This window comes from Oryctolagus cuniculus, chromosome Y, assembly GCF_051225735.1.
Source record: "Oryctolagus cuniculus isolate XC-2025 breed Fujian yellow rabbit chromosome Y, ASM5122573v1, whole genome shotgun sequence".
NCBI lineage: Eukaryota > Metazoa > Chordata > Mammalia > Lagomorpha > Leporidae > Oryctolagus > Oryctolagus cuniculus.
In genome coordinates this window covers 14,304,416-14,330,144 of record NC_142889.1, presented here as the reverse complement: position 1 = coordinate 14,330,144, position 25,729 = coordinate 14,304,416, and positions in this window count along the sequence as shown.

The window sequence follows — 25,729 nt, the reverse complement described above, 5'->3', positions numbered from 1 at the left end:
CTATTTGATATGAAAGGTTGATATGGAAGCTGACACTTCAATGTTGTCAGTAGTTTATGTGGAAATGTCTAACTTGGGCTGTCTGGGAAATTGTATCTGCTTCTCTAAAAGAAATTAAGATGTCATATATTTTAAGGGGCCATAGTCCTTTTGCAGACTTGGAAAGGGTAGCTGATGGGCTGTGATTAACTGGGCACACAAGTGTAAGGAATGGGCCTCTAATGACTGAAGCACTAATCTACCAATCAGTATATATGGGTTTCAGACCTGGAGACACATGTAACCTGTGATGGCTGCAGGTACATGGAATTAGGGATACTGGGAGACAGACACGGCTTGCACACACAGGTGTTAGAAACACCTGAAGGAACACTGAGGATGCAGTAAATGAGTGCTCAGAGATAATTTATAGTCAAGTGGTTACATTAGAATAAAACACTCAAAATCATCATTACAGCTTCCTCTTTAAGAATTATAAAGAAAAAAAATCAAAAAGTATTGAAGAAAGGCAAGAAAAAAGAAAACAGGAGATTTCTATGAAGTGCTATAAAATGTATCACAAATAAACAAGGACACAATGAATTTTTTAAGAAAAATATTAACAAAGTTAATAAACCATTAGGAAAAACGATTAAGGAACCCATGGGGAAAGTAACACAAATAACCAGTTTAGGAATTAAAACAGAATCATTCCTTTGTAGGTTATAATTCTGACCAAGATGCTAGGAGAAAGGTATGAAATTCTTAGAAGTAACATTTCACTACAGGAATCAAAATCTTCCCTATATTGAAAATCAAATTTGCAAAAAAAAATATATAACATAAAGTAGGAAAACTATATAAATCAGGTAAGTTAAATTATACTTTGAAAATTCTAAACAACCAATCAAGAAAAAAGTCACAGAATCAAAATTTCAGATCCAGAATTACAGAATACTCCAAAATTTTAGAGAAGAAAAAACAAATCTACATTTCACCCAAAGTGCAAATAAGTAGAGCTTTTTTCTTGGTTTCTTTTGGAACACCTGCATTGCAGTGAGGATGATGCAAGCAGACCAGGACTTGAAATAAGCATTAAGTTTTATTAAAAGCATCCCTTTCATAAACATAGCTACAGATATCTGCAGCAAAGTACTATTATAATAAATGAAATTACATAAAAAATATATCAATAGCAAGCAGGACTTAATAAAACACACAAGAATGGTAAAGATTCTCAGACAAGTCATCCAAGTAGGTAAAAAACACAAGAAGAAAATCACATGGTCATTTAGATTACATGTTGGAAGGCTTTAATAAAGTTCAGCATCTAGTAAAAAAGAAAACTGCCTGCAGAACAACAAAAAAGCCAGTGACTTCGTTACTCCGATCAAGAGCGAAATGAACCTACAGCCAACAACACAAGTAATACAGCATCATTGAAACTTTTTCTCCCTGGGAGTAAACTTAGACCACGATTCCTGCACTCTCTCGAGCTTTCTACTTCAAGGGCAGTAAGAGAAATAAAACAGCAAAAAGAAATTATATGGTGTAAAGATCAATTTATAAGTTGTAAAATATGAATATATTGGATGAGGCTTACATACAGAGATAATCCAGGAAAAACTAAAAACAAATACAATTGATAAATGAGATTACTGGAAAGATTGTGTGTGTGTGTGTGTGTGTGTGTGTGTGTGTGTGTTTCTACTAAGTACCAGGAAGAAGCAAATAGAAAATAATATTAAAGGACAACAGGCAAACTAGAAATAAATGTGCAAGTAAAATTGGAAAAAAGGATTAAATTGTTATATACTTAAACATTCTTTAAATCAATATTAAAAAATAACATAGAAGATTCATTAGACAAAAAGTGTTGTGGGGAGCAACTTGGACTAGACTGTTAACTAGAATTAAGACTTATTCTATGCATCTGCTCTCCCACAATATGGCGCTGGGAGAGGAGTGAACAGCTTCTACGCAGCTGCCTCCAGTTCGACCAATAACCTGCAGGAGCTGATCCTGCTCCTGATTACAGGAGAGCAGCATACTCGGCGTGTGGGTAGCAGAGTTGGGATTGGCGGAAGAGGACTATAAAGGAGGAGAGCGACAACACGCACCAGGAACATCTAAGAGGAACATCTGTCTGAAGGAACACCTGAGCAGCCCCCGAGAGAGCCGGCCGGTGGTGTGCCGCTCCCCCGCGGAAGTGGGGAAAGTGGCTAGGGGGAACCGCCCTTCCACAGAGATGGAAGGGTCGGTAGCCAACCCGGGAAGAACCAGCAGCAAACCCGGGGAGGGCCGAGCAGACAAAAGAACAGTGCAGGGTCCTGTGTCGTTCCTCCACGAAGACGGGGAGCGACAAGTGTCACATATATGATAAAAAAGCAAAGGCTCTTGAGTGAATAAACAGCCATTAAATTGTAGCTGACCTGAATTACGTTCAACCCCCAAGCAGAAGCCACTCAGGAAGATGCAGGAGGGACCCAGTGGCTGGCAGGACCAAAGAAGAGAGAGAATTCCCCCACGCCCACCGCAGGGAGGTGGAGCCCAAACTCCCTCTTGTTTTCCCATCCAGAAAGACCTGAAGTTATAGGTCAGCACTATGGAGGATGTTGATTGGCTGCGTCTTTTATGACGTGATGCTGCCCCTGGTATGCAAGCTGTGCAATCAAATCACGCAGGATGTTGACGCCATAGCAGTCTTGTTCCACTGAGGAGAGAAGCCCCAGGAGGGAGCTCTAGCACTCGGAACACTGTGGGTAGCCGGCTTCCGCTGCTCTGTTCTCTGCCCCTCTTCCATCGCAAGACACCACCCCCTCGGACCGGGACACGGTGAGTGTGTGGGGCCAGGTCTGAGGAGCGGGGAAGGGGAGCAGGAGGATGTTGCTGGAAAAGGCTGGTGGGATGCGGGGTTCCCAGAGGTTGGCTCTGGGGTCTGTGGGCCCTCTGTTACTGGCATGACCCTTCCCTCAGTGTGGGGCCAGTGTGGAGGCTGGACGGCAGGATGGGGGCTGGACTGGCACCAAGGACTCCAGGTGTCCTGTCCTGTTCCTGCTCACAGCACGACCCTTCCCTCAGTGTGGGGCCAGTGTGGGGGTGGTCTGCAGGATGGGGGCTGGACTGGCACCAGGGACTCCAGGCTTCCTGTCCCGTTCCTGCTCACAGCACGACCCTGCCCTCAGTGTGGAGCCAGCATGGGGGCTGGATTGCAGTATGGGGGCTGGACTGGCACCCGCGATTCCATGCATCCTGTCCCGTTTCTGCCCAGAGCCATCACAAAGGCACAGACCAGGTAGGCTACCAAAGCAGCTTTATTTCAGTCAGGGTTTTAGTCTAGGTTTTAGGGGGTCACGAGGACGTTGTATTTTGCTACCTCGATGTCATCTTAGCATTTATATGTTCGCTAGACAGACTGCGATGTGTCTCTGTACTTTAAAGTTGGAAATTTTAGGTAGCCACCTTTACGAGTGTTTTAAAACTGTTTCTGTTGCACCATGTCTTTCCAACCACAAAGATATCAATCTAGATTCCTAAGTTAATTTTAATTTTGATGTAGGGTGATTTTTTCAAGGTTATTGGAGTATAATTGACAAATAAAATTTGTATGTATTCGAGGCCTGCAACCTGATATTTTGATTTGTGAGGGGACTTTTTTAAAAGTTTATGGAAAATTCCCTTTATCTTTTAATCTAGTTTTTCACAAATCTTTTGGAGTTCCCTTGTGCATGTACATTATGAAATGACTAGGACAATCAACCTAACAAGTCCTTCACCTTACACAGTTTTTAAAAGAATAATTAATATCTTTACAAGTGTGAGTACCCAGTAGTGTATTCATTTTGCTTCTGTGCTGTGTATTATGTCTCAAGGAGTTAATTTATCTCCTAATGATAAATGGGTGTCATTCAACTAATATCTTACCATTTCCTTCACTCTCAGCCCCTGGAAACCACATTACTATGATCTGTTCTTAAATTTGATTTTATAAGGTTCCACAAATAAGGGAAATTGTGTGATATTTATCTTTCTGTGTCATACTTCAATCAACTTAATGTCCACATTCATACTTTTGAATCCAGGTTATGACAAAATGTCAGGATTTCTTTCTTAAGGTTGAATGTGATTCGTGTGTGTGTGTGTGTGTGTGTGTGTGTGTGAGTGTGTGGCATTTTCTCTATTCATTTTGATAGACAATGTATTTATATATCTAGTTCTTGTGAATAGTGCTCACATAAACATGGCTGTGCAGATGTGTCTTTGAGATATTAATTTTATTTGTTTAGATACGCACCCAATTATGGGACTGCTTTATCATTTATTAGTTCCATTTTTAATTTTGTTTGAGGCAACTCTGTAGTGCATTTCATAGTAAGTATATCAGGTTACATTCCCAAAAAGAATTTATCTGTTCCCTTTCTCCAATTCTGCTTCAGTACTTATAGTTTCTACTTTTTGATAATAGCCATTTTTACATATGTGAGATCATAACCATTGTGCTCTTGATTGGCAGTGCTGGGAGCCCCTTTTCAAATACCTATTGGCTGCTTGTGGAAAGACTGATCAGATCCTTTGTCCATTTTTTATTACGGTATTTCCCTTTGAGTTGTGTAAGTTCTTTGTATTATTCCTTTAATCATACTATGGTTTACCAATATTTTCTCCTATTCCTTGCTTTCACTTTTCAGCTTTCCCTTTAGTACACATAGTTTTTTTTGTTTTTTGCAGTCCTACTTCTTTATTTTTCTTTTGTCACCTGTGCTTTTGATGTTATTCCTAAATCATTGTTGAGGTCTGTCACAACCATAGTTGTTGTAGGCATTTGTGAAGTGAACCAGTGGGTGAGAGTGTTCTCTCTCCCTCTCTGTTTCTCTATGTGTCTCTTTTTCCTTAAAACTAATTAATTACATAATTTTTAAAAACTACTTGGAGGGCTCTTCTCTTTTTGGAGAAGTTAGATGATAGATGAGTTGGATGGTAGGGGTGAGTTCCTAGTGTTACATAGCATGGTTGTGTGACTATAGACCATATAATCTATTCTATATTTTATAAGCAAACAGGAAAGGTGCTCAAAGGCTGTGATCATGAAGTGTAATTTCAGAGAAGGGAAAATGTTTTGTTTTGTTCAGTACACATTGCATGCATCAATTAAAATCTCACACTGTAGCCAATAGGTATAAATAATTATTGTCAATAAAAATAAACTCAAAATATCATCTTTCTTGGTGTATAAGGTTAAGGGGTGTTAAATTAGTATTGCCACTAATAATATGATCTTTGGAAGGAGTTTATTAAGACAAACATAATCTGGAAATAAGTATATTGGCATTTTGTCATTCTAAGTGGAGTGATTAGGAGGCAATACTTTATCTTAAATTGATGATTAATACATCTTTTAAATTGTTCATGTAACAAAAATGAAGTATTTCTTTAAGTATGTATTCAATTAATTTGAATTAGGGCAGTATCAAACAAGAAATATGGAATTAAATCACTTGTTGAAGTATGAAACAAGACCAAAAAGCCACTCAACATGCATTAAAGATCTAAATCTATGCCACGACACCATCAAATTAATCAAGAGCATAGGGGAAACTCTTCAAGATATTTGGGCTATTTAGATCCTTTGACATTCCATATGAATTTTCTGTATAGTTTTTTTAATTTTTTTTCTAAAAATAACTATTAGGATACTATAAAAAATGATTTGAATCTAAGGATCACTAGGATCATATTGATTTCTTACATATTTTATAATCTGTGAACACAAGATATATTACATTTATTTGTATGACATAGTTTTCAACATTTAGATATTTTATTTCCTTGGTTAAGTTTATTCCTAAGTATTTTATTCCCTTTTATGATTTTGAAATTGAATTGTTATCTTTATTTCCTTTTGATTTATTTACTTATTTTTACATTTTATTTATATAAGGGGAATAAATTTTATGCATTTCATATATTCAGATTTTGGAGCATAGTGATACTTCCTACCCTAACCTCTCTCCTGCCCAGGCTCATAGCTTCCTCCCTCCTTCATTATTAGTTTAATTTTTACAAGGACATACTTTCAGTTTATGTTATAATCACAAGCTTAACCCTCCACAAAGTATTCAACAAATAATAGAAGGAAACTTACTGCTCCTGAAGAGTATAGAAAGAGCCATAAACAATAATCCGAAATGTCAATTTCACTCCTATACATAACATTTTTGGACTCTGTATATTAGTAACCACATATCATGGATATCAGGATGTTTGTATTTTTTGAGACTGGCTTATTCCACTGATCATAATGGTTTCCAGTTGCATCCATTTTATGGCAAAAGACATTATTTCTTTATTCAGTTATCAGTTGATTGGCATCTGGGTTGATTCCAAGTCTTAGCTATTGTGAACTGAGCTGCAGTAAACATGGGGACACAGATAACTCAATTATGCTGATTTCATTTCCTTTGCATACATTCCCAGGAGTGGGATGGCTATATCATATTGTAGATCTTTCTCAGATTGTAGAGGAATCTCCACACTGTCTCTAGTGATGGTTGTACTAAATTATATTGCCACCAAATGTGTATTAGGGAACTTTTCTCCTCACATTCAAACTAACATTTATTGTGTTTGTGTGTGTGTGTGTCATTCTAACTTGGGTGAAGTGAAACCACATTGTGGTGTTTTTTTTTTTTTTTTTGACAGGCAGAGTGGACAGTGAGAGAGAGACAGACAGAAAGAAAGGTCTTCCTTTGCCATTGGTTCACCCGCCAATGGTCACTATGGCCAGCACACTGTGGTCGGCGCACCGCGCTGATCCGAAGGCAGGAGTCAGGTGCCTCTCCTGGTCTCCCCTGGGGTGCAGGGCCCAAGCACTTGGGCCATCCTCCACTGCACTCCCTGGCCACAGCAGAGAGCTGGCCTCTTGCTCTCTGTGCCTCTCTGTACTCTGTCTTTCAAATAAATAAATTAGTATTTTAGATGAGTTTAATATTCAATTAATTAAATATTTTACTCTGTATAATGTAAGTTTTTAATAATGCATTCTAGACTGTTGCTAGAACACTGCTGTTCAAGCCACCTGTAGGAAAGGACCAGTATTTTCCCTAATGCATTGTGGATTGATATTTTGTAACATTTAATACTAAGTAAAATGTAAATTAGTTACTAGAAAAATGAAATTCTGAAAGGACAGGAAATATATAATCCTGCTATTTCATTTTAAATCAGATGCTCCTACAAAATTAACTATTCTTTCTAATGATAATTACCGTATTTTATTTAAAATATCTGCAAACTTTATGTTTTGTGCTGTCTTTGAATATATAACAATTACCAATACAGATTTAATGTCATTTTTATGGGCTACTTTTCAGCAACTTCTCTTATATCCTGGCATTTGTATTGTTTCTAACAAAGTACTCATTTCTTCTTATAGTAATGACAGCAAATTGCTTTTCATTTCATAATATTTGCAGCACATTTGAACTTTTTGTTCTTTGAATTTCTACTTACCACCTGTACATACCTTTAATATCCAAGTTTAAGTCAGTATTTGCCTGGTGGAATGGAGGCCAAAAGTTCTGTAAGCTGTCCTGGAAACTTTCATGTACACAGTTTCTCAGAGAGACTTAGGATGGGGTAATCATTCACCACTTCCCAAGTAATATATTTTGTACATTTTATGGATGTTTATGGGGCTTAAATTTTCCTTTAGTTGTGAAAGATAAAGAAGTCGAAGACTATTCTGGTAAGTGCTATTGTCTTTGATTTTGTTTTCTTGAGTCTTTATTTTCCTTTTTTAATGTGTTGTAATAGTCTGTTATCAGCAATTTTCCATATGTCTTTTATCAATCTATTATTTCTCCCACTGGATTACTCATTTCTCCTCTCTTAATCACAGCTTATTTTATTTCAGAAAACATCCAATATTTTTATGCTTCATATTTTCTATTACCATTACCTGTGTGTGTTTATAATATCTTTTTTTTTTTTTGAGAGGTAGAGTGGATAGTGAGAGAGAGACAGAAAGAAAGGTCTTCCTTTTCCATTGGTTCACCCCACAATGACCGCTGTGGCAAGCGTGCTGCAGCTGGTGCACAGCACTGATCTGAAGCCAGGATTCAGGTGCTTCTCCTGGTCTCCCATGAGGGTGCAGGGCCCAAGCACTTGGGCCATCCTCCACTGCACTCCCTGGCCACAGCAGAGAGCTGGACTGGAAGAGGAGCAACCGGGACAGAATCCAGTGCCCCGACTGAGACTAGAACCCAGGGTGCCAGTGCCACAGGCAGCGATTAGCCTTTTGAGCTGTGGCAGCAGCCTATAATATCCTAATCTAAGTTTATCCTTCCATTGTGAACCTGTGAACAAATTAAATTTTGATTACGAGGTCATGAATTCCACCAAAATTATTTAAGTTGTATTGAGAACCATCATTTACAAATATTTTGAAAGATCTTGGCATTCATGATAATTCACATCATCCGTGTCATGAATTTTAAAGCCATCTTTTATTCTTTTCCTTTTTAAATTTTTCTTTCTTATTTGAAAGAGTTGCAGAGAGGAGAGTCAGAGATCTGCCATCTGCTGGCTTACTCTACAGATTGCTGCAATGGCTGTGTGGTTCAGGCTGCAACCAGGAGTTTCTTCCCATCTTCCACATGAGTGGCAGTGGCCCAATCACTTGTCTATCTTCCACTGCTTTTCTCATGCCATTAACAGGGAGCTGGATGAGAAGTGAAGCACCAAGGATAGGAAGGAGCACCAATCTGGAATGCTTGTTTTACAGATGGAAACTTTATCTGCTGTACCATAATGTTGGGTCACATGCAACATATTTCTAAATTATTTGAATTTTATAGGACTCTATATTTACTATCAGTGTATGATAGTTGCATTATAATAGGTGCAGACACTGGCTTCTTTGAATTTTTACTGCTAACTTACTTGAGCTTTGATTTCCAGTTTTTATTTTTTTCATCCATTTTCCTTTTTAGGGTAATTGTAGTCATATAGTTTCCAGCCAAAATACCTATATCTACTTGTTGTTGTACTATTGTTTCTCTAAAATTATTTTTCTTATAATATATTTGATTTCATAGCATCTCTATCTTTACTTAATTTTTTATCTTGGTCCTTGTAACTATCACCTATATATATATTTAGTAATCTATGCTCAGCAAATCCTACCACTGTGAACCTTAAGCCATCTTTCTTGGTGTTTTCATTATGAGGTTATCAACTACCACAAAATTGTATAAGTTGTTCTGGGAACCTTCATGTACAGAATTTTTCAGAGCCATTTTAGGAGCATTTGATCTTTACCCACTTCAAGGTAACAGATTTTATGGTAAGTGTGATTGTTTATGGAGCCATACCATTACTTTTGATTTTTTTGGAAATATCAGTAGGTTAGCCCTAAATACTGATATTTTACTGGTGTTTTTATTCTGGCAGGTGGTGTTTTCTTTGATTAACATTTCCTGAAGCACTCATTATTTTTCTTTCTACCTAATTATAATAGTATATTGTTAAAATATTTTATTTATTTGAAAGGCAGAGTTACAGGGTGAGAGGGAGACAGAGAGTGAAAGTAAGAGTGTGTGTGTGTGTGTGTGTGTGAGAGAGAGAGAGAGAGAGAGAGAGAGGGGGGGGGGGAAGAGAAAGATCTTAAGATCTTCCATCCTGGTTCACTCCTCAAATTCTGACAATGGCCATGGCCAAGCCAGATTGAACCCACAGCCTAGTAGACTTCCATGTCTCCCACATGGGTGCAGGGGCCAAAGAATTGGTCCATCATCTAGTGCTTTCCCAATAGGGAAATCTAGATCAGAAGAGGAGCAGCCAGGACTTGAACAGGTACCCATTTGGGATGCCAGCCCTGAAGACAGTGACTTTACCCACTATGTCACAATGCCAGCCCCAATAGTCTAGTTTTCAACAGTTTTTTTTATCTTCTTTGCATTCTATCATTGCTACTAAAACTATTCATTTTTTCATTGCAATCATAATATATTTTATTTCATAACAGCCTGTTTATTTGCTTTTGCATTTGAGTTCATAACTTATACCTATATATCTCTTTAACTTGATATTGTAAGCCAGTTCTAGCACTGTGAATGTGTGGTCATCATGGTTGGGCTTTTCTTTATGAGATCATCAACTCCATCCAAAGACTACAGTTTTTGCTGGCAATCATCATGGACACACATTTTCAGAGACATCATAGATTCATCTAATAATTCTGATAAAAGCCAAGACACTGTGGCAAAAATATTCTACATCAAGGATTTCAGTGAATGAGAACCCAGTGGAAAGAAAGGGTGATAAAAGAAAGATGTGCTTTTCTCTGAAGTGAAGGGAGAACTTCCACTTTGCTTATGGCCTTGTCTAAATATTGACAGAGTTTGTGGTCAAAAAAGGCTTCCATAGCCTTGACAGCTCATGAGCCTTGAGTGATCACTGAGGTCATAAATAAGAGTGGTAATTGTTAAATTACCAACAGAAGTCACAGTGTACTTACTCCCCATGTATGACCTCTGTCCTTAATGAGTTGTACTATGAGAACTGCAAAACTTGTTCTCAGCTGTTTTTTTTTTTTTGCATTGCATGTAGGTATGTGTGTAAACTGTTGAGAGCTTTACTTAGTATAAAGTTAGTCTTCTGTATAAAAAGTTAATTAAAATGAAGCTTAAAAAAGAATGGGATGTGAGAGGAAGTAGGAGGTAGGATGGGAGTGGGGGAGGGAAGGTAGGTATGGGGGGAAGAACCAATATATTCCTAAAGCTGTACCTATGAAAGTTGTATTCATTAAATAAAAACTTTAAAAAAAGACACACACACACAAATAAACCAATCTCTATGATGTCAAGTCAAAAAAGCCAATGTGATGCCACAAATCCAATGTTGTTATATCATAATCTTTGAGATACCCTAATCCACCTTTGTGATACTATAATCAGTAGTGATGCTATAAAACAATTATGATGTTATAAATCAATATTGGGGTGGCATAAAGTATTGTACTACAGTAAAACAAAATAATAATAACAGAAACTAACCATTGTGGTATTACAAAACTACCATTGTAACATTATAATCAATTGCAATGCATAAACAACCCTAATTATGTCATAATGACCAATGTGATTTTATAAAATTACCATTTTGGTGTCATAATCAATTGTGAATTCATTGAAATAATTGGGACATCATAACCTTACCATTATGACATTATAATTAATTGTGATCTCATAAAGTAACCATTATAATGTCATATTTAATTGTAAAATCATGAAAACCATTTTGATGTCATAAACTTATATGATGGCTTATTCAATTACTATGTCATAAACCAGCATTTTGATGGCAGTATCAATTGTGATGTCACAAAACACAATATTGATGTTATAATAAAATCAGATATTATGAAAACTATTTTGATATCATATACTAATATGCTGCCATGAATGTGTAATTGTGATATCATAGATCAAACATTGTGTAGTCATGATGAAATAGTGAAACCATGAATATCATTGTGATGCCATGAAACTGCCATTGTGAGGTAACAATCAATTGAGATGTCATAAATGAACACTGTGTGGACATGACTTTTCACTGTGAGGTCATTATAATTTATAAAGTCATGAAACAATATTTTGATATCATAAGCCACAATTGAAATGTCATAAAACTGCCAATATGATGGTATAATCAACTGTGATGTAATTAAAACAATTTTAAAGTCAATACCTATTATGATATGAAAAACCATGATGTAAATGATATAAAGCTATAATTGTAATGTCATAATCAATTATGATATCATAAAAATCCTTGTAATTTTCTAATCAGCTAGGATATAATACACCTACCATTGTGATGTCCTAATCAATTGACTCATAAATACCATTGTGATGTTATACATATTCCAGTATGAAGTTATAACCAGTTTGTGATGTCATAAACTATAATTGTGATAACATGAGCAACCATTGCTGTTTAAACTATAGTGATGTCATATCAATTATGATGTCATAAAGCATCATTTTCACGATAAACCCAATTATAATGTCATAAAATCTATTGTGATTCCATAAACCAGTATTGTGATGGTATAACATACAATTGTTATTGCAATAAAGGTACCAATGTTATGTCATAATCAATTGTGATGTCACAAAAATCAACTGGGATATGATAAATAATCATGGTGATTTCATAATCCATTTGATATTACGATCAATATTGCAGTCTTAAAAGCCACCATGATGTTATGAACCTATCATTGTAACATTATAAGCAATTCTAAAGTCAATAAATCATTGTGATGCTATAAAGATACCATTTTGATGTCATAGTCAATTGTGAACTAATAAAAACCATGGTGATGTCACAAACTTACCTTTAGGAAGTCATAATCAATTGTGAAGTGTTAAACTGCCATTGTTGTATGATAATCAATTGTGATATAATGAAAGCCATTATTTTGCCATCAATATTATGATGCAATAAACTAATAATTTTCATGTCACAAACTAACCACTGTGATGTCATAATCAATTGTAAAGTCATAAATACCACTGTGACATTTTAAACCTTGCATTGTGATGTCACATTATGATTCCATAGACCATGATTGTGATGTCATAATCAATTATGATGTCATGAAAACAACTGTGATGACATATACTAATATTGTGATGTATACTGTGATAAATAGAAAAATGTGATTTCATAAACCAGCTACGATGTTGTCATTATTAACTGAACTTTTATTTTTTTGACAGGCAGAGTTACACAGTGAGAGAGAGAGAAAGGTCTTCCTTTCCATTGGTTCACCCCCTCAATGGCTGCTATGGCTGGCACTCTGCGGCCAGCACGCTGTGCAGATCTGAAGCCAGAAGCCAGGAGCTTCCTCTTGGTCTCCCTTAGGGTGCAGGGCCCAAGCACTTGGGCCATCCTCCACTGCACTCCCTGGCCACAGCAGAGACCTAGACTGGAAGAGAAGCAAATGGGACAGAATCTGGTGCCCCAACTGGGACTAGAACCCAGGGTGCCAGTGCCACAGGCAGAGAATTAGCCAAGTGAGTTGTGGCGCTGATCATTAATTCAACTTTGAAGCCATAAAAGCCATTGTAGCATAACATACCATTGTGATGTTATAATTGTGATATCATATACTATCATTGTGATGTTATAAGCTTCCACTGTGATGCCATAAAACTTGTTATGGTGTTATAATCATTTATGATATAATAGAAAACATTGAGAAATCAAAATCTGTTGTGATTCTGTAAAAAATTTTGATGTCCTAAACTACCATTATTATCTCGTAATCAATTGTGATGACATAGGACCTGGTGATGTAATAATTAATTGGAATGTCATAAACCACCATTATGATATCATATTTTTAAAAAGTTACCAGGGGAGTGATGTTCCATTTTTGGGCAATTTACATATGAGTGTGAATTTTAAGAAACATAACGATAGCAATGTTTCCCCACAGCATCAGCCCCAAGACCCCATTTCTTAAATCTGCAATTTAATATGCAATTCCAATTTTTTAATGTGCAGGCAAAGCTCAACATTTCTGCAAGACAAATAACATCAGTTTATGGCTCATGGCTCTAGCATTTACATGTTTACTATTTTTCATAAAAAGATCCAGCTGAGTATATTTCAAAAGAAATGAGATCATTCTATTAAAAATATACCTGAACTCCCATGTTTATTGTAGTGCTCTTCACAATAGCAAGATATAGAATAAACTTAAATGCACATTACCAGATAAGTGGATAAAGAATTATTCTTAAGTGCTGAAACTTAACTGAAAAGTGATTGCTGTTAAATATAAGAGTGGAAATAAGAGAGGGAAGAGATGTGCAATTCGGGACATGCTCAAGCTGACTTACCTCAAACGGTAGAGTTAGAAACATACCAGGGGATTCCAATTCAATCCCATCAAGGTGGCATGTACCAATGCCATCTTACTAGTCCCAGTGATCAATTTCTGTTCACAATTGATCATAATGATAGGACTAAGAACCAAAGGGATCACATAAACAAGAATAGTGTCTGCAAATACTAGCTGATAGAAAAAAAAAAAAGGGAGAGAACAATCCAACATGGGAAATGAGATACACAGCAGACCCATGGAATGGCAGATGTCCTAAACAGCACTCTGGCCTCAGAATCGGCCCTTAAGGCATGCGGATCTGGCTGAAAAGCCCATGAGAGTATTTCAGGCATGGAAAGCCAAAACACTCTGGGGGAAAAAAAAACCTAAATGAAAGATCTCTGCGAGTGAGATCCCAGTGGAAAGAACGCGTCATCAAAGAAGGAGGTACCTTTCTCTGAAGGGAGGAGAGAACTTCCACTTTGACCATGGCCTTGTCTAAATATGATCAGAGTCAGTGAACTCAGGGGGCTTCCATAGCCTTGGCAGCTCATGACAAGAGCCTAGGGTGATTACTGATGCCATAAACAAGAGTGTCAATTTGTTAAGTCAACAACAGGAGTCACTGTGCACGTACTCCTCATGTAGGATCTTTGTCCTTAGTGTGCTGTACATTGAGATTTAATGCTATAACTAGTACTCAAACAGTATTTTTCACTTTATGTTTCTGTGTGAGAGCAAACTGCTGAAATCTTTACTTAATGTATGCTAAACTGATCTGTATATAAAGAGAATCAAAAATGAATCTTGATGTGAATGGAAGGGGAGAGGGAGAGGGAAAGGGGAGGGTTGTGGGTGGGAGGGACATTATGGGGGGGAAGCCATTGTCATCCATAAGCTGTACTTTGGAAACTTATATTCATTAAATAAAAGTTAAAAAAAAAGAAAATGCAGTATATATTCACAATGGAATACTATCAGCCATAAAAAGGATGACATTCTGTAACTTTCAGCAAAATGGATGGATTTGGATTTGATGTCACTTCAAATATGCAAAATAGACAATGATAAATACTACACTTTATCCTACATGTGTTGAAGCTAAACAAGTTGATCTGAACACAAAATAATGATAATTGTAGGATGATAAGTGTGTATGTTAGATTAAAGGAGGTTGAATAATGGGTACCAAATCAGATTTTGAAGGAATAAGTTCCTAGTATTAAATAACAGAGTGGGATGGCTATAGTTCACAATAACCTATTAGATATTTTTTGAGCAAATAAAAAGAGGGGTTCTTATATGCTGTAATCATCAACTAACGGCAAAGATAGGAAAATGTTAATGACTGATTTTACCAGCTCATGTGATGTACATTTGTTGAAATTTCACATTACACTTCATAATTATGTACAATTATTAGAAAACCATTTAATATTTAAGAAGATGAAAATGCTAACTAACCTGAGGTGTTCCCTTATATTGTCATGTCCCATAAATATGTACAATTACAATACTTTAAAAAATGTTATTCTAAAATAATTTTTACAGAATTTATTTTAATTATTTGAGATGCAGAGTACAGAAGATGAGGGAAAGATAGCTAGAAAGGTCTTCCATCTGCTGGTTCACTCCCTAAATAGATGCAATGGTCAGAGATGGGCCAATTTAAAACCAGGAACCAGTAGATTCTTTGGGGTCTCCCATGCTGGTGCAGGGTCCAAGCACTCAGATCATCTTCTGTTGCATTCCCAGGCATAGCAGAGAGCTAGATCAGAAGAGGAGCAGCCAGGACATGAGCCAGAACACCTATGGGATGCTGGCACTACATGAGGAGGCTAAGCCAACTATACCATAGCATCAGCCCTTCTAAAATCATTTTTAAAAGAACTTTCTATTTGAGTAAATAGCCAAAATAAGCTTAAAATTATGGAGTGAGCATTTGTCCTAACAGCTGAGATGCCTGCATTCCATGGTGGAATGCTGAGTTTGAATCCCAACACTAACCCCTCATTTCAGTTTCCTGCTTAGGTGCACTCTAGGAAGCAGCAAGTGATGAAGCAAGTAGGTACCTAGATTGACTTCTCATCTGGTCCCAGCCTCACCTGGGCTATTGTAGGCATTTGAGGAGTGAACGCGTGTGTGGGAGATGTCTATCTCTCTTTCTGTTTGTATCTATTGGCTTGTTTCTCACTCTCAGACAAAAAATAATTTAAGAGGTACTTGCAATATTTACTATGATCCCACAATAAACATCTTGTGCTAATATTTTTGGATGCACAGATTTTTTAATGAAAATAATTAAAGAAATTACATAGATACTATTTACTTTGTGTGCATAAAATAAAAAGCTTTATGATAAAAATCATATATAGTATTTAAAAAGAAATATCAAAGCAGAAATAACCTTTCCATGTAATAAAGAACAGCAATATTAAACCCATGAGAGTATTCATTGCTTCTACATTTCTATAGGCAAAATGTATGAAAAAGTTACAGATAAAAATGCTTTCAGGATAATAATTTGTTCTAGCAAATAACACATAGGTTGGGATGTTTGAGTTCTATATCAGAGTTTGTGTTCCATATCTTGGGCTTGAGTCACATTTCCATTCTGAACTGTAGCTTCCTGTTAATGCACCCCTCAGGATGTGGCATGAGATGGCTCAAAAACTGGATTCCCTCAATCAAGTAGGATTCTGGATTGAATTCTAAGATCTCAATTAATCCTGGTCCAGCTCTGGCCATTGTGGGCATTTTATAAGAGAACCAGCAGATGGTGCTCTGTATGTTCATATTTCTCTGTCTTAAAATGTAAATTTAAAAATAATATTACTATTGATCTATTAAAACAATAGGGCTGTATCCTAACAAGGTTATTTGATATAGTATTATATATGTTTAAAATTAAACTGCATGAATGATTATTCTAGAATATTTATCACATCAAGTATATTTAATTACATTATTGCATCACATTTCAGAAGCAGAGGAAATGTGCAGAGACTAATTCAGTTTTCTACTTTCCAAAAGAAGTCTCTGTAGAGCCCAGTTTATGCAGGGGCATCCCCAAGCATCACTGAATCCAGCAGCAATGGAGAAAGGCATGGAGTGCTCCATGGAAGAGAGTCCACCTGAAGTTCAGGAGGCACCACACACTGAGGGGTTGTGACAATCACCTTCCCCACCACCAATAAGGTCTTCTAGCACCTTGTACAGGAATTTCATGGGGATCTGAAGTGGGTTGTGATCAACTAGCTTGCTAGCCAGGAAGGGCCCACAAAAGCAGGTTGTGGACTAGTCAGAGTAAGCTGAGGAAAGGGCTCAAACAAAAAGAGTGTGGAAACCTGGGACTGGAGACCAACCTTCAACAGCTGCTGTGAGGGGAAATCTGTGAGGGATGCCTGAGTGTGCTCCAGGGCCTTGTCACTTCTAGAGGCAATGCATTTGAATCATCTGAGAGGTGCCCAGCTCCAATCTGTGGTTACCAATGATGCCCCTGCATGAGTCTCATATGCTGCCATATGAAGCTCAATGAAATAGTACATCTGATACAGTCCCACCCTGAACACTGTATCACCAGCTCCAGAGGGTAGTGAACAGAGCTGCATGATGTCATCCACTTGGATCCCTAGGCAGCTCTGCCCCCTTCCTGGATGTAGCCTTGCAGGCTGCAAGCAAAGGAGGGTTACTGTGCCTGACCTGAATAAACATGGTGGTGCTGGCAGGGAGCAGCTGAGAGACCTGCTGTAGCAAGTCAGTGCCATAGCCTTCAAGTGTTGGATTTGCCACGAAATGGCCCTGAGAATCATCTTGCAGTTTGAACCTCCAGACCAGCTGCTTCCAGTGTTCTGTGGTGCCACTGCTCATGTAAGGGACAAGTTCTATGAATGAGTGTTTGTTGGAGTCTTCATCAGCAAGACCAAGTTCAAGGCCTCAGCCAGAAAGCAGGCACTTGTGTTCCAGTGCATCAGTCATGGTGCTTTCAAACTTCAGTGCTTCAGAAAGCTAACAGGTGCCCCTGATACTTGGACCATGTTCTCTGAAGCCCATGGTCCCCCTAACACCCCTGAATTGAGTGCAAATACTGTGCACAGTAATACCAACTTGAAGGATCCCTGTTGCAGGTCCACCTATGACCTGGATTGTATGAATTGTGTCCTCAAGGCTGTGAGCACCAATTCCTGCCATTTGTACACCTCAGAGTAGATCTATAGCATTCTTGGCATTGTAACTGGGGAGCTCCCAGATGATCCTCTCCACTATGCATTGCATGTACTAAGCAGCACCATCTGTGGCAGCACACCCAGCCTCCAGCAGCTGTGCTTTGCTTTCCTCCATGTGGGCTTCTGGTCTTGCTCTCACACTAAGAATCCAGTCATGATGGACTCCCCTGTTTTGACTCTCTGAAACATTCTGGGAAGAGAGTTAAAGAAAATGGGTGTGGCTGTTGGAGACCAGCCCTGTGTAGTGCATTTGCATACTGGAGGCTAAGCTGAGACCAACTTCACAATCTCAACCTGGCTCCCAGCAACAAGGACTATAGGCCAACCCAGAGACCAACTGTGGCCTGCAGCCATCAGCCTGTTCAGAGGCAAGACAGCAGGAGAAGCTATGAGGAGAGATGCAGGTTGCAACAAAATAGCAGAAGGAGCTGGCCAAGGACCCAGTCAAGTGGGCAGCCTGACTCAAGATGTTTCCTCCACAAGAGTGTTAAGCAGAACACTGTCCATGAGGGATGAACACTGCTGTTCCTACAGCCCCTGTAGTCTGCAGCTTCTGCTGATGTTACTGCCACTGACTTTCTAGAGACTCCATACCAATAACTCCCTGGGCCTGGGTCTGAGAGAATGTCAGGTGTAGACTGTGGTAATAGAGATGAGGCCTTAAAAAGTTAGAAAAGGTAGAATGTTGAGGATTATTTAAATAATAGTATTACCAACTCAATTAAAGCCAGGAGCCAGGGGTGTCTTCCAGGTCTCCCATGTGAGTGCAGGGACTAAAGAACTTGGGCCATCTTCTACTGCTTTCTGAGGCCACAGTAGAGAGCTGGATCAGAAGTAGAGCCACTGGGACTTGAACTGATGCCCATATGAGATGCAGGCACTGCAGGCTGTGACTTTATCTGCTACACAACAACACTGGTCCCTTGAATGCCATCTTTTAATGTAATACTGTCTGCAAGAATGGTGTGGCTTTGTCTTCAAAGCTGCCATTTTAGGAAATCACAAGTTATTTCATTAGGTTTATTGCATTTCATATATACTTTATCCAAGAGCACACACAGAGATTTCCTAACTACTTTTACTAAAATAATTTATCACTTATGGACAGAAAGGTAGCCCAGCACTGGAGGCCAAGATGGAAAAGATGTCCAGAGTCACCCTTACCTTCCCTTTGGTCCTGTGGTACACAGCAGTATCACCCCCATGTCAGCCTAATGACAAAACAGACACTTTACACACTAATCCACACTGGGTGAGAATGTCATAAGCCCAGATTCAGTATTTCTCTCTTATTCATAGCCTCCACTTCAAGGACCACATTGGGCTAGTTAACACAAACTGCCATTCTCTGTTTCTTTGGACACCAAGTAAAAAAATTTTTTTCAGGAAATCTTTCCAAATTCATACCAGCGTCTTTTTTTTTTTTTTTAAACAGGCAGAGTGGACAGTGAGAGAGAGAGACAGAGAGAAAGGTCTTCCTTTGCCATTGGTTCACCCTCCAATGGCTGCCGCGGCTGGCGTGCTGCGGTCTGCGCACCATGCTGATCCGAAGGCAGGAGCCAGGTGCTTCCTCCTGGTCTCCTCTGCGGGTACAGGGCCCAAACACTTGGGCCATCCTCCACTGCACTCCCAGGCCATAGCAGAGAGCTGGCCTGGAAGGGGGGCAACCGGGACAGAATCCGGCACCCCAACCAGGACTAGAACCAAGTGTGCTGGTGCCACTAGGTGGAGGATTAACCTATTGAGCCACGGCACCAGCCAATAGCAGCATCTTTTCTTATAATACAGTAAACAATGCTATTGTTTCTTATATTCCTCTATGTAGCTTATTCATGAAAACATCATTTTATTCTCAAAACGTACTTATAAATGTGTACTATTAAACTAAAATTTTCTATGCTATGATTTGAGTTTATATATTCAGTGAACAAATAAGTATTAAAAACTATTATGAGACAAGTAATTTTCTGTTTCAGGCAAATAGGTATGGCCAATAATATTTTATATTAGCCAGAATAAGTCCTACTCTAAAACAAATTTATACATTCCTTCACATAACATGTTGGGAGTTTTACTGTGGTTGTATCAATTACTACATCATACTGGAGAGTAAAGACACCTTCCCAAAACTGAGTCTTTGTATTTAGGAACATGCTATGTGCCTCTACTTATATCTGTCTTCTAAAATGTTTTGTCATTATTTATTTTTAAGTCCTCTTATTTTATACACACACACACACACACACACACAGATCTTAGATTTAGTGGTTCTCTCTCCAAGTCCCAAGAACAGCTGGGCCTGGATCAGATCAAAGCCAGAGCCCAGAACTTCATTCAGGTCTCCCAAGTGGTGACAGGGACTCAAATACTTCTACCATCATGCACTGCCTCAAAGAGCATAGCACCAGTAAGCTGGATCAAAAGTAGAAGTGGGCTCAGTCCGAAGCACTGCAGTATCAGATGCAGGTATCATAAGCAGCACCATAATTTACTGCAACACATGGTTCACCTTGAAGTGTCATTTTAAGCCACAATGCCAACACAGACACCATCAGAATTCAAATATAGAGCAGTTCTGTGTGAATTTATATAATAAAAATCTGGGTCATCTAGGTGACTGGCTTTTAACTAAAATCATAGAATTTATAGAAAACTTGAAATATTTCTGATATACTGGTGTTTTAAATTGTGATTCATTTGGTATGCCAGTGAAAACAGTAGAAGAAAATATGTAGCCAGTATGCCTCCCACAGGCAACGTCTTAATATTTAAATAATCATCTATATGAACTTCCAAAAGCCATGATTTCAGAAATCAATCAAATGTTGTTTTGCACATTATTTAACATCTAGGGAGGTTTTTCCAAATTGGGAAAATAGTTTATCAATATAAAACATGGTTTCAACTCTTAAGATAAATGAGATCATAAAAAAAAAAAAAACCTGGAGTCAGGAAGGCTATTTGAATCTTATATTTTCAGATTGTTAACCTCTAAGGATAATAAAAAATAATGTAAAGAGTGAGGGCTACTGAAGGAAAGCAGAGCTGGTGATTTGAATCATTTGATTCAGTGGGGAAGGCAGATAAGAGGACTCAAGGAATCAATATTTGGCAGGTCTGCCTGTAACAACTCATAGCTTGAAAAGGCATGGGAGGGGCTGATGCTGAGGCTCACTTGGTTAATCTTCCGCATGCTGTGCTGGCATCCCATATGGGCACTGAGTTCTAGACCCAGTTGCTCCTCTTCCACTCAGCTCTCTCCTGTGGCTCAGGAGGGCAGTGGAGGATGGCCCAAGTGCTTGGGCCCCTGCACCCACATAGGAGACCAGGAGGAAGCACCTGGCTCCTGGCTTCAGATCGGTGCAGCACAGGCTGTAGGGGCCACTTGGGGAGTGAACCAAAGAAAGGAAGACTTTTCTCTCTGTCTCTCACTGTCTATAACCTGTCAAATAAAAAAAAAATTTAAATTTTTTTTTTAAAAGAAAAGGTATGAGGGAGGGGGAGAAGCTGTAATAAAACTATGGAATAGAAATGTGATAATCTCTCATTATAGGATTTCCAGAAAAGGAGATAGTCAATTAATTATAATTTTTAGAGAAACTCTTCAGGAATAAACCAATCATTAAAATTGCCAGTTTGTCAATTATCAGATGAAGAAGCAGCTTCATAAGTTTCACAGAAATATCAGGAGGTTGATAGCAAAAATAACATGGTTATTAAAATTTTTGCATAGGTGCCACAGAACATATTTTTATCACTAATTTCTGCTCATTCTTTACTTAGTTCCAGTAGCAGTTATATTTTTGTAATCTCAAAAATGTGATATGAATTCATCCTTAAATTTATAGTTTGTGGAATGAACCAGTTGATTCTGTCATTCTGGCTTTTAAATAAACAAGTGTCATGAACTGACAAAGAAGAGACAGGACATGGGAGCCTCCATGAGCAGATGGTGCAGCTGGATAGCTCTCAGCCAGCATTTTTTATTAGAACATATAAGAATTTTTCTAGCTAGCAAGCATGTAGGCAAGGTTATACATCAACTTTATGGTGAGAAAAGTATCCAGTATGGTGATCCATGACAGAGAAGAAAATGGTGATGTATATCATCACAGACAGGTCTAGTCAGATGTTATAACAAGTTCCTGAAAAAAACTAGGTATTAATTAAAGCCCATAATCCCCCTGCTGCTTCTACCACTGCATTTCATTGGGAGGATGTGCCCTCACCCTTCCTGCATAGGCAGAAACAGAACTGCAGCCATGTCCTTTTCCAGAGTAGTGTGTTCTCCTAAGAACATTAAGGCAGTATCCTCTACAAACAAGTTAATATATCTTTCTAAAAGTTGAATGGCACCAGGCAAAGGTGCCATCTGCAATGTTGGCATTATTTATAGTGTCAACTTATGTCCCATCTGCTCCACTTCCAATCCAGCACCCTGATGATGGCAGGGAAAATCAGCAGGTGATGATCAAACTGTTTGGGTGCCCTGAATCCCATCTGAGACAGTCCCAGAAGAATCTTCAGTCTCCAAACTTTGGACTAGCCCAGCCCCACTCATTTCAGCCTTCTTGGATGAGAAATATGTCTCAGTCTCTCTTTTCTGCTCTCTTCCTCTGGCTCCTATCCCCACTTCCTCTGCTATTGTAAATATTCCAAATAAACAAATCATTTAAAAAGGTGTGTTAACAGTTAATAGAAATGAATTCCATAGATGTTTAATATTTAAATGTGAAGTAATCTGACAACCATGCAGGAAACCAGAATGCAGATTATCTATTTTTTCCAACATGAGTTGATGTTACAGCAAATAAGCTTCTATTGAAATGAGTCATTTTTCATTAACTTCAGCATCTATGTTAGCCTTTTTCCATCACAATGTGGCATAAAGAGGTATATTTTTAATTCTGTGATTTTTGTTATTAAATATTTGAGTACTAGATGCTACTGAGATGAGAGCTGTAGCATTTACAATTAAGAGTAAAAGGATTTGTAAAGGGTAACTGCCTATCTAGCATAACATCTTTTTAAAAAAAGATTTATATTTATTTATTTGAGAGGTAGAGAGAGAGGCAGAGACAGAGAGAAAGGTCTCCCATCCAATGGCTTATTTCTTATATGGCTGCAGCAGCTGGCACTGAGCTGAGCCAAGAGCCAGGAGTTTCTTCAAGTCTCACATATGGATGCAGCAGCCCAAGCACTTGGAACATCTTCCACTGCTTTCCCAGGCCATAGCAGAGAGCTAGATTGTAAGAGGAGCAGCCAGGTCTTGAACCAGTGCCCATATGGGATTCTAATGCCACAGGTGGAGGCTTATATGCTACAGAGCCAGATCCTAGCATAACTTTTTAAAGTAGCATCTATAATACACAGTAACTTCGTCTAGTTATAACTCATTATAGGAGAATATAGTATTTTAAAAGACGCTAATACCCCAAATGGGAAAACTCTGGAAAGACTTTTATTCAGCAACAAAATTCCTATAAGTTTAATGTGTTTTTACTCAAAATCCTACTGAACAGGTATTTTTATTTGTGCTTGGTTTGTAAAAAGTAGATGGCTAACACTTTAAGACTGAATTATAGCCACAAATTTAAGAACTCCTTTTGGTTGTTAGGGAAACTATTTCAGAGACATGGACATAAATAAACTATAAAGAGTGGGAGGAAGCATCTTAAGTATAGGAACATTTTCACTTGATTTTTTTAAATTGCTGTGAAAAAGACAACCCTATGGCCATACACATGTAAGAAAGATATAGGAACATAATGACAATATCCTGTACATTTCTGATGTAAATTAAGTCATCACTGATTTTACTCAGAATGTGAGTTAATAGTTAGAAGGACACTAACATTGCCAAATTTTCTAAAGCTTTGGATGTGATCACCTGGAAGGTTTATTTTCATTTGGATTTCAATGGGACAATACCATGCATAATGGCAATAACCTAGTAGTTATATTTTATTTCTCTTATATACCTACCTCTTAGGAAAAACAAGTAGAGATTACTTTTACCTTGGAAAACTTTGAAGTATAAGGCTAATAAAAGCACAGAAATACTATCACATTGTATTTTCCAGTGATTTATCACAGCTATAAAATTGATTTCAGGCTTTGATTATATGCACAATGCTTGTGATTGATTTCTGAAAAGCGTCAAGCATCTAAATATACAACAAATCAAAAAGCTAAACCTATTTTTAGGAGATGTAATATCAATTATGCAACTTCTTGTTTTATCCCTACTCCTCTTCTTAATGACACCTTGGAATTACATATCTATCCTAATCTTTTACTTTTAATCAAGAGAGTGAAATTTGTTTTTTCTTTTTCTGCATTTTTCATTTTCTTTGTTAATGTGGAGCTCTGTTTTCTCTTGCATCATTATCTGCTTCCCTATCTCAGGTCCTGTGGCAGGGTTGATTAAGAATTCTCTGTGTAGAGATGGGCTGTGATCCAGTCTCTTTATCTTTGACACTACCATGAATGTAAATTGTTTGGGTCCCAGTTCCTGCTGTTAAAATCCTTTCTTACACTTTAATGTGTGCAGGGGTTTTTTTGTTTTTGTTTTTTTTTTTAAAGATTTATTTTATTTATTTGAAAGAATTAACACAGAGAGAGGAGAGGCAGAGAGAGAGAGAGAGAGAGAGAGAGAGAGAGAGAGATCTTCCATCTGCTGGTTCACTCCCCAGATGGACGCAATGGCCAGAGCTGCACCAATCTGAAACCAGGAGCCAGGAGCTTCCACCAGGTCTCCCACATGGGTACAGGGGCCCAAGGACTTGAGCCAACTTCTACTGTTTCCCCAAGCCATAGGAGAGAGCTGGATCAGAAGAGGAGCAGTCGGGACTAGAACTGGTGCCCATATGGGATGTCGGCGCTTTAGGCCATGGCTTTAACCCACTGTACCACAGCACCGGCCCCCAATATGTGCAGATTTCAAGATTTGGCTTTTAAAGTCTCTCTTAATTCTATCTGTTCCTTACTACTCTACCCATGTAGTAATCATTCACTGAAATGTATTGGGTTTCATTTAAGTTGAGTCAGCAATCTCCAAAGAATAATCCAGTAACTATCTGATAGTTCCAGAAAAAAATCTCATTGCAATAACAGATACCCTGCATTTTTATAATAATTAACATGGAGAATATCATATATATGCAAAACTGTCAGAATTTTTTCTAATTCATTGTATTGTGACATTATTTATAATGACTATTATGTGGAGAACTAAATAGAATAATCTATTTGCATTTGAAGGAATTTAACCTAGTTCTAGTACTTTAGTTTTGGGTACATTCAATCTCTAATTTGAAAAAAATAAAGAGCATGGATACTTGTTGGCATTCATATTCCCAGATTTTCTCAGTAACTAAGGACATAGCTAATAATAGGCAACAGGAAAAACTCTTCACCCAATACATCAGGGGTTGTGAACTTCATTCAGGGAATCCAGGATTCATTCTCTGTTCTTAACTCTGAAAATGTTTGTCATTCAAATAGAGCACAATGAGCACTAAATAGAGATTCATCTCATCCATCATGGCATCACATTGTTGTAAATTGTACAAGTTTAAAATATCTAAAATATATACCTTCTAGCAACACTTAAAGCATTTTTCAG